Source organism: Pituophis catenifer, unplaced genomic scaffold, assembly GCF_029215685.1.
Source record: "Pituophis catenifer annectens isolate HBS135680 unplaced genomic scaffold, rPitCat1.0.hap2 SCAF_1, whole genome shotgun sequence".
In the NCBI taxonomy this organism is placed as follows: domain Eukaryota; kingdom Metazoa; phylum Chordata; class Lepidosauria; order Squamata; family Colubridae; genus Pituophis; species Pituophis catenifer.
In genome coordinates this window covers 182,819,841-182,830,240 of record NW_027256881.1, presented here as the reverse complement: position 1 = coordinate 182,830,240, position 10,400 = coordinate 182,819,841, and the positions used below count along the sequence as shown (strand labels likewise).

Here is a 10,400-nt window from a genome sequence, read left to right as displayed (position 1 = left end):
TTTTCTTCTTTTATTTTCTTTTATTTTCATTTCTAGACTTTTTATGCATGGGAGTCAACTGAACTAAAGACAGTAGTAAAAAAAAGAAAAGCCCATTGTCCATTTTTTTGTTAGAATAAGGTTGGATGGAGCCAGGACCAAGAAATATAAAAATTCTTCTTCCAGAGCATGGCATTAGATGAGGAACACTTCCACTACTCCTTAGTAAATTTATTTTTCAGTTTCAGGGTCTTGCTCTTTGCTATTCTGGATCATAAATGTACACATAATAATAATATTTTGGTTTTTTTGTTTATTTTGAATTGACATTTCTAAAAAATATAATCTACCCTTGAAGTGATTAAAAATATATACACACAAACATACACATTTTGTACTGGAAAATTGACATGTAATTCAAAGTTTTTGTGTGTTTGTGACCGCTGAACCATATTACGCTGTTTTTAATATTCCATCATTATATCATTTTGAAGCATGACCAACTACAAAATTTGGTTACAGATGTTTGATATTGATATTTCATGGCATACTTAATTTTGAAAGGAATCAGAATTGTAAGGGAACCAAATAATAGTGCACAAATGTATATGATTAAAAAAAACTAAAATCAATTCATTTAACAATTTTATATGTTGCTATAGAAACTGTTTTCCTGAGAGTCTCAATAGGTATAATTTGAATTTCTTTCTGTTTTCCTTTAAGCAAATGCAAGATTGTGAACACAGAGCAGGTTTCAGATATCTATCTGTATGCATCCAGCATCTGACATGAAATAAAATTGTTGGAGAATGATTTATAAATACTTTTCTCTAGATGCTTCTGAATAATTTTGCATGCTTAAGCAGCCACCTATAAAAATAAGAAAGAAAGGAAGAGTATAATAAACAAGAGTTTTAGTAAGATTAAAAATGGGTCTCATAAACTATGACTGCTAATTTATCTTTCTTTTCCTTCTCTTTACTTTGAACCTCTAGGACTTGTGTTTTAATGAATATAAGAGAAGTTCTAATATTTGAAATTTAAAAACTTTCATGCTCATACTAGACATTACTCTCTGTTTTATTTTATTTTAGGGTTGCCAGGTGTCCACTATTTGAGTGGACAGTCCACTTTTTTCACATTATGTTCACTATTTTTTTTCACAAAACAGTGGACATTTTTTATATTCAAAAGCTTTATGATGAAATGGTACGTAATCTAAAGCTGTACAGTCTAAGAGAGTAAGGATAGGAGAATCGCATTTTGTCTTTTTTTTTCATAAGTTAGAATGAGACAAAAATCGAATGCTCATTGCAATAATCACATTTTACACAACAGTGCAAAAAATGCATTAAAGCAGTTACCTTTTGATATCGAAAATATAGTGCTGAAGGTTTTTGCCGAATTTTCGAATTCTGCGAAGAAACGAGAAGAGTTGAAATCATTAGTTTTGCGAGTCAGAATTCCATGAAGTTTTGTGCCATGTTCCAACACGTTGTGTTGCAATATTTTCAGGATCAGACTCAATAAATTATATAAGAGTTAAGAGTTCAAATATATTTTCTTTTATTTACATAAGGCATTCTATATTCACTGAATATTCACAGATAGAAGCAAAGAAGAGAGTGTGTGCAGCTCCTTATATATACAATGGGCGGAGCTAGGTATGGGAGTGGTGAAACATGAATACATTAATAAGTGAAGAATAAATTAACCTCTGATATCCCGTTCATATACTATTTACATATTAGAGAATAAGGCATTTACATGTGACAAATCCCCCTCTAAATGCCAATTCGATATGCTACATCTATTACATTCAGATTCAGAACAATATAATACATATAACTTGGAAGTCAAGTATTTATGTTGTTTAGATGGCAAAGGCTTTGTCAATATGTCAGCTAATTGTTCTGATGTCTCACAATGCACTGCTTTAATAAATCCATCTTGAGATAATTGTCTCACATGTTTAAATTTTATGTCTATATGTCTAGATCTCTGTCCAATAGCGTCAGATCTAGATATTTCAATGGCTGCTTTATTGTCTTCATGCATGACAAAAGGTAGAGCAGGTTTTTTCCAAACATCAGAAATTAGATCATTAAACCATACAAGGTTATTTGCTGCTTTAGATAAACAAACATATTCCGCTTCTGTCGTTGAAGTGGCCACTAAATCTTGTTTGCCAGTGTACCAGTAAACTGGACAACCGTTTAGGAGAAATAAGTAACCAGATGTACTTTTTCTGCATGAAGTGTCTCCAGCCCAATCTGCATCTGCGTAACATGTGAGTTTCGGTTCCTTGACATTATTAGGTTCTAACATTAAGCAGAAATCTAAAGTATTTTTTAAATATCTTAATATTCTTTTAACAGCTTCCCAATGATACATCGTTGGTTTGCTGACATGCCTGGACAATAAATTGAGGGGTAAAGCGATATCAGGTCTTGTCCAATTAGAAATGTAAAGAAGTGAACCTATGATTGATCTATAGAACGTGTTATCTTTGAATTCAGGGGATGATTCATCAGCATTTCTTAGGAAATCAGTTTGCATTGGAGTGTCACAAGGTTTTGCGTCATTTAGATTACATTTGTTCAAAAGTTCTATGATCTTATCTTTCTGAGAAAGCTTGAATCCCCTTCTAGTTTTACTAATTTGAACACCAAGATACTTATTTACTTTACCTAAAGATTTCAATGAGAAATGTTCATTTAACTTAGTTACAAATGTTTCTCTTCTTTCTTTATGTTTACCTATATATAAAATGTCGTCCACATAGATTAATACAAATTCTATGTAATCATTACCCTTTTTAACAAAGAAACAATTATCAGCAGTAGTAGCATTGAATTCCATGGTTCTAAGTACTTTCACTAAACAATCATACCATCGTTTACCAGATTGTTTTAACCCATATAGACTTTTGTTTAATAACCAAATCTCATCCTTATTTGTGTATTGACTGTGAGGTGCTCTTACATATATTTCCTTATCTAATTTTGCGTGTAAATACGCAGTCTGTATGTCATACTGGAATACATCGAGATTGAGTGCTGATGCTACAACTAGAGCCGTTTTGACACTTTCAGTTCTTACTGTGGGGGAGTATGTGTCAGTATAGTCCTCTGGATATTTCTGTGCATAACCTTGTGCAACTAATCTAGCCTTGTATAGAGTATTGCCTCCCTCTAAATTTTTAATTTTATATATCCACCTAGTGCCAATAATTGTTTTGTCCTTTGGTGCAATTGCAGGTGTAAATACATTTAATCCTTGTAAACTTTCCATCTCTTTTGCCATTGCTAATTCCCACTTTTCTTTTTCTTTAGGAGGAAGTTTTAACACTTCCTCATATGTGTTAGGTGTCGTAGATTCTCCATCCATATGCATTATATAATCTTTGTTTGGTATTTGGTTTCTAGTGTTTCTAATTGTTTTCTCAGGTTTACTATTATTGTCATGCAAATATCTTGCTTCCTTTTTTGTTAATGTATCTGTCTTTATTTTGTGTTGACTGTTTGTCCATGTTTTAGTTTTGTTTCTATATTTGTGGTCATTTTGCTTTTCTACAGATTTTTTCTCTTGGGATTTTGTATCTGTGTTGTTGCTTGGGAATATTTCATTAAGATGTATTTTAGACCAGTTGGCCTGTTCATGAAACACAGCTGTTCTGGAAACTATAAATTTGTTATTATTATCAATGAATCTGTACCCTTTTGTACCTGTCTCATATCCCATAAATCTAAGTCTTCTAGACACATTTTCTCCCTTTCTTCTCAATTGTTTAGGTATGTGTACGTCTGCGGTGACTCCAAATATATGCATGTGTGCTAATTTTGGTTTCCTATTATACATCACTTCATATGGTGTCTTATTTACAATGCTGGACCAAGTTCTATTTTGTGTGTAATTGGAATATTGTAGGGATTCTGACCAGAATTGTTTGCTCAAGCCAGCATCTTCCAAAGTGCATCTAATCATGGTTTGTAATGTTGAGTTCTTCCTCTCTGCAATTCCGTTCTGGAACGCGGAAAATGGGCTAGATGTGTAATGTAACATTCCTCTGTCCTTCAGCCATTGGGAGAATTCCTTAGACATGAATTCACATCCCCTATCTGTCATTATTTGTTTTATTCTGATATTGTGTTGTGTTTCTACGCGTTTGTAAAACTCTTTAAATTTCTGAAAGGTTTCATCCTTGTGTTTTAATGTGTAAACAAATCCATAGCGACTATAGTCATCCACAATAGTTAAGTAACGTTTTTTGTAAATGATTGAAGGAGTTAGTGGACCAACCAGGTCCATGTGTACTAAATCAAAAATTTTGTTAGTTGACCTTGTTGATTTTCTAGGCCTGGGACTAGTTTTTAGTTTTGTAGATTTACATACTGAGCATTCCAAATAGTTTTCACAATTTTTTATTTTAACACCTTCTGCGTGTTCAGTCATTTTCTGTACTACAGGAAAACTGGCATGTCCTAATTTCCTATGTAAGACATGAGCACACTCATCATGAATTGGCTTACCTATTTTTGGTTTTTTCTCATTATGTGCGTCCTTGTTATCATGAGCTATTTTACATTCATCATTGTCACTGTTGCTAATGTTTCCATTATCTGGTTCAATACAATCCTCCATATTTGAATCAATGTTGTGTAACCATTTCTCCTTAGTTATTAAATAAGGTAGGCCTCCTTTAATCATTACTGTACCTATATCTGTTTTATTTTTCTCCAAAGTTGCTTTTCCTTTTGAAAACACAATATTAATATCTGAATCTCTGCTTAGTTTTATGGCACTTAATATGTTATGAGGTATCTCAGGTATCAGTAATACCCCCTCTATTTTTCCTAGACCAGGTAAGGTTACATTCCCTCTACCTAATACTTGGACCTTTTCTTGATTAGCTACCTTTATTACAAATTTATCTTCTATAAATGAAGATAATATATTTTTATTATTAGTGGTATGGTTGGTTGCTCCAGAATCAATAAGCCAATTATTATCCTCAGTTTGCTGTATGTTAGTGTTGTCTTGCTTGTTTAGTCCATTTAGTGAACCAGATTTTCTGTCCTTTGAATTATCTCTGCCCCCTCTATACTCTTTGTAATTTGGTGGGCTTCTATATCTATGTCTATCAATGGAAGACTGTCTATAGGTGTATTTGTTTCTGTGTTCTGACCTATGTCTTTCTTTTGTAATTTTGGGACAATCTCTTCTATTGTGTTCCCTGGATCCACAGTTGTGGCATCTGAATGTTTCATTATATCTTTCTTGGAAAGCTACTTTTCTATATGGTTTGTGTTCTATGTGATTGTTAGAGCGACTCTTCCTTGAATTGTCTTCAGCTATTAACTTATTGGATAGACTTTCTATGGATAAGTATCCTAGATTGATTGTGTCTAAATGTGACATATAATTGTTCCATGATGGGTCAAGTGAGTTGATGATAACACTTTTCATTGTTTGGTCTGAAATCACCTCCCCCCTTAAATGCAGTTCAGCTCTTATTTTGTTTAAAGATATTAAATGTTCACTTATGGAAACCCCTGGTTTTATCCTAGAAGAAAAGAAATCTTTAGACATTCTTGTGGTGGTAGCTACACTATCACTGTGAAACAAATTGAACATGCATTGAATAATTTCTGAGACAGTCAGATTTTGCTTAATGCTGTGATACATGGCAGGAGATACACTAGAAATTAATAAGAAAAATGCTCTATGGTGTAAGCAGTCTAACTTTAAAGTCCAAGGTCTTTTTGGGGGATTAGTGATGAAAAACAGTAAGTTTTCTTTCATAAAGACAACCTGGAGCTGCTGATACCATTCTTGTAAATTAATGCCATCTATTCTCAACTTTGGGAAGTCACTGGGCAAGTTTCCGACATTATTAGGTCCATTACTTACAACCGGAGGTAGTCCGTGGTCTTGTAAATGGTGGAAATTACAAAACGGCGTGGGAATGCTCTCAATGAGTCTGCAGGGTCCTTTCAGCAACTCAAGTCTTCCCGGGCCGTCTGCGTAGTCTCGCGCATGCGCGTTGCTCATTTCGTTCCTGGAGTCGTCGTGAGAGGTTCTCGTCGTTGCGGCTCGCTCGTTCAGCTCCTCTTCAGATGAATCGGTCTCTGGCTCGACCTTAGGGGTTCTGACGATGGCGGTTGTTCTTTTTCTTCTCTTGAGAGCGTTGGTGCTTGCATCGGTCTGCGGTGTGGGACGGTATTTGCAGGGCTCCCTTGGTTCAGGCGTCGGTGCTCTCGTCGTCAGGATGGGAGTGGGTAGATTTTGAGACGTTGGCTTGCTCGTCCGTTTTCTGGTTGACTTTTTGGTAATTTTTAGTTTTGGTCCAAATGCAGCAAAAAGCGTCTTCATTGCTGACTTTATTTGAGTATCTGTTGAATCACCTTCACTTTCTGATTCTGATTCTTCTGAGGTGTTTGATTTTTCTTTTTCGTTTTCATTATCTAGTAGTGCCTTTCGCGCCAGAAGTTTTGAATCAAGTTTTCTGATTGGCTCTGCTTCGTTCACTCTGGAGGTCTGTTGAAACCAAGATGGCTGCCATTCAAAATTTTGCGCGGGATCACCGTTTTTCTTCTTTATAGCGTTCTTTTCTGTAGTCGTATCACTTACTATTTTTGAGTCTTTTGATTTTTCGGTAGCGATGTGCTTCTCTCTCGCTGCTCCGCTCTTTTTCAACATGTCTTGGAGGTTCGCGATGAGGCTTTCATCGTTTTTCTGGCTCTTTAACAGTTTTAATATTTCTGACCTGAGTTCGTTGTTTTCTATTTTAATTTCCTCTCGGTCATCATCTTCATCTATTATTTCTTCTTCTTCAGTCGTGTATTCTTCAGATTCTCTCGAAATTGCATTTGTGGACTCATCTATTATTTCTTGATCCGTTTCCATTTCTTTGCTGTATGCCCTGGTGTTGGGCCTATCTCTCTTAGACATATTTAAGTTTTTATTGAGTCAATTAAACCATCCTCTGCTACCAGCTTGTTGCAATATTTTCAGGATCAGACTCAATAAATTATATAAGAGTTAAGAGTTCAAATATATTTTCTTTTATTTACATAAGGCATTCTATATTCACTGAATATTCACAGATAGAAGCAAAGAAGAGAGTGTGTGCAGCTCCTTATATATACAATGGGCGGAGCTAGGTATGGGAGTGGTGAAACATGAATACATTAATAAGTGAAGAATAAATTAACCCCTGATATCCCGTTCATATACTATTTACATATTAGAGAATAAGGCATTTACATGTGACACGTTGGTTAGGTTTGTTTAAAGCGGTTGAAAGACTTCTTTTAAACTGGATACCTCTAAAATCGTATTTTATTTCTCTTGGATCTGATGAGTGCCATAAGGTTATCTGGAACCTTATTTCGGATCAGGAAAATGAACTCGCAAAGGACGATGAACCAACAATTTCAGAATTATTGAAATTCAGAATTCTGAAATCTTCTTCATGTCAATAATGCAAGACACCCTACTGAAGCTGGAAAGCAAGAAAATTCTTGCATGTGATCTTCACATTATCATGTGTAAGCTGCATGATTCTTTGCAAAAAAAATACGATGAGCAGCTTTTTGGGATGAAAGTTTTATTTGCCTTACGTAAAAAATACTTGCCTGAGAATGCCGTACAAAAGTTCAAGAAAGAAGCCATCAACGTGTATCAAAGAGCCATTGCATTCTTAGAAAAGTGGTATAATTTCACCGATTCAGTATATGAGACGCTAAGTTGTTTCAATCTAATTGATCGCAATAATCCTCCAACTTTAGAAGAAATGACGAACATCTGGTTATTATCACCATGGCGAGAAGAACTTCCACCCAACACTCTCTTCGATGAAATTTCTGCCTTAGAAGAAGTTTATGTTCATCTGCAGGGCAATTCATCCCTTGATAAGTGGACGTACTTTTTCAAGAAAGAGCCAGCTCCGAGTTTACTGAAACTGTTCCAGTATTGTGCATCAATTCTGGTATCAAATGCAAACGTTGAACGAATTTTCAGCGTCATGGGAAATTTGTGGACTGACGAACGTAACCAACTGCTTGTACCATCAGTTCGAAGTGAATTTTGTATATTTTTTAATATTTCTCAACGTTGTACTGAAATTAAAGAATTATTCCTTAAACACAAAGAATTGATCAAAGCTGCACAGTCAAATAAAAAATACACACGACAGCAAAGTAAAATGTAATTTAATATTTTACATATTATTATAATATATTTGATGTTTTGAATTTTAAGTAAAGTTTTGAGTGATTATTTTAATACGTGTTAAAATGTAAGAAAATATATAATTTAATTGTAATTTTTTTTTATTTTTTTACTACTTAACCCCCCCCCCCCCGCTTGTCCGCAATTTTTTGGAAGCAGACCTGGCAACTGTATTGATTGTGCTTCTGCTCCTTTCTGCACATATGCAGAAGCGGCGCATGAGCGCGCGCCCACAAGTGAACGGTATTGACAGGTTTTGAAACCCGCCCCTGATTTAAACTACATTGGTGGACTATGAATTTCATGGATAATCCTAACCCAGGCCCAGTGTAGCTCAGGCTGGTTCAAAATGAACTTACTTCCAATTAGAGACATTCTACGCATCCCTTTAATAAGCCTAAAATGGAGGAAAAGATGGAGATGAACGTAGTCAGTATAGATTGTAGAACCTAAGTCCCATATGGTCCTTCATACATTCCTGAAACTTTCCTAATTTCTTGAAAAACATGCAACATAAGTATACCAACAACAGTCATAGTTACTAGGACATTATTGTGTTTGACTGCAGGTGCACTGCAGAACATTAATTTTGAGGTGCTCCTGATATTATTGGATCCTTTAAATCTCTTTTTTTGTCATGTAATCTCTCATTTTGCAATCAATATTCTCCATTACATTATTGAGGTAAAAGGGAAACTGTCAGGTTTTAAGCAATATGATTTAGTCAATCTACAGAACACCTTCCAGAATAATATGAGTTCAACGGTTTAATATTAAAACAATTTTATACTCATGCAAAACCCATTTGTGTAAAAACAGATGTTCATAAAATACTTATGTTTTATGTGAGACAAAGCCTGGGAGAGGGGTTCTAAATTAATTTCATTGATGGAATAATGTATTATAGCTTTGGTCATGAACCAAATTTAGAACAGGAACTGATCCAGATTTAATACCTAATTTGGGGGTGATTTATAAGGAAAACAATTTACCTTGATCCATCTTTTTCAGCTTCTGAGATAGTTTCCAAAGGGGTTTTTCTTTTCTTCATAATCTAAATGCAGAAGCAACCGGTTTCATTGTCAGGAGGCCATCTTTTTCTATGGATCTTCAGGGCTGCCACACTTAGTGCTGTGGGAGAACGGGAGGGGATTTGCATGGCGTTGGTGGAGATATATAGCCATAACAACATTCCTTTCTCTAGGAGTCAAGGGCCCAGGGGCGGGTTTCAAAACCTGTTGCTACCAGTTTGTTTGGAGGCACGCTCGCATGCACAGAAATGTGCGGGTGGGCGGAGCCTCCCACTGCCGCCACTACCGGTTCACCCGATCCGGGGCGAACCAATAGCAACTCACCACTGGTTCAGCCTGCACCTGGAGAGGCGTGACTGGGGGAACATCTCCAATTGGGACAGTGAATTGATTGGACCATGTGATGGACATGTGGGTGCAGGGGAAGGGACTTTGACTTTCCTTTAGGTGGGGAAAAGCCAGGGGCTTTCAAATTTGGGCTTTCCAGATGTGCCAATATGACATCTTTAATAAAATGGAACTGGTGGCCTTGGAGTCTTCATCGGTTGGTGGTGTTACTTGGAAACTTGACATCCGTGTAAAAAGAAACTGGATTTGATTTGTCATTATTCATGAGAAGGTATTTGTGAACTTTCCAAATGCAAACTCTCTCTCAGAAAAGTAAGCCATAAAAGTTCTGAAAAACTATATGAAATGTAAGATTTTAGAAGAATGAAATGGTAGCATTCAACTATTATCTCTATTCATTTTTTGCAAGATAATTTTTTATCTTATTTTGAGACAGTTTAATGGCACCATTTTTATTTTTGGTGACTCAGAACTTTCACACAATGCAGTAGGTGCAAGAAACAGTTGTTTTGTTTATAAATGTGCACATGTATTACTTCCAAATTCTGGATTGTCAGACACTGATTGACAGTGTATCTACAGAAGACAAATAAATGTTATTTCCATCCACACATTGGGTTTTATCACGAATTAATAGAGTAATTAAATAAAAGAATTGCAATGAAAATTGCATCTTACTTAGAATAGCCATTAATTAACTGCTTGTTATTTAATATGTTCTAAGATTATTTCAGGTCATTTGCCACTCCTCATCAAGCAATTGTTAGACATTAATTAAAGAAAAATAAGATAATTGTCATATTGTTC

At 35.3% G+C, this 10,400-nt stretch overlaps 1 long non-coding RNA gene across 1 annotated transcript; it reads right to left on the bottom strand.

Moving 5' to 3' along the window:
- Positions 1-312: 312 nt before the first annotated feature.
- On the bottom strand, positions 313-9,420 carry LOC139327122 (uncharacterized). The gene is made up of 3 exons (XR_011601651.1): positions 9,207-9,420; positions 1,344-1,394; positions 313-849 (listed from the first exon to the last, which is right to left on the bottom strand). It is a non-coding gene; the product is annotated as an uncharacterized lncRNA (long non-coding RNA).
- Positions 9,421-10,400: the final 980 nt, after the last annotated feature.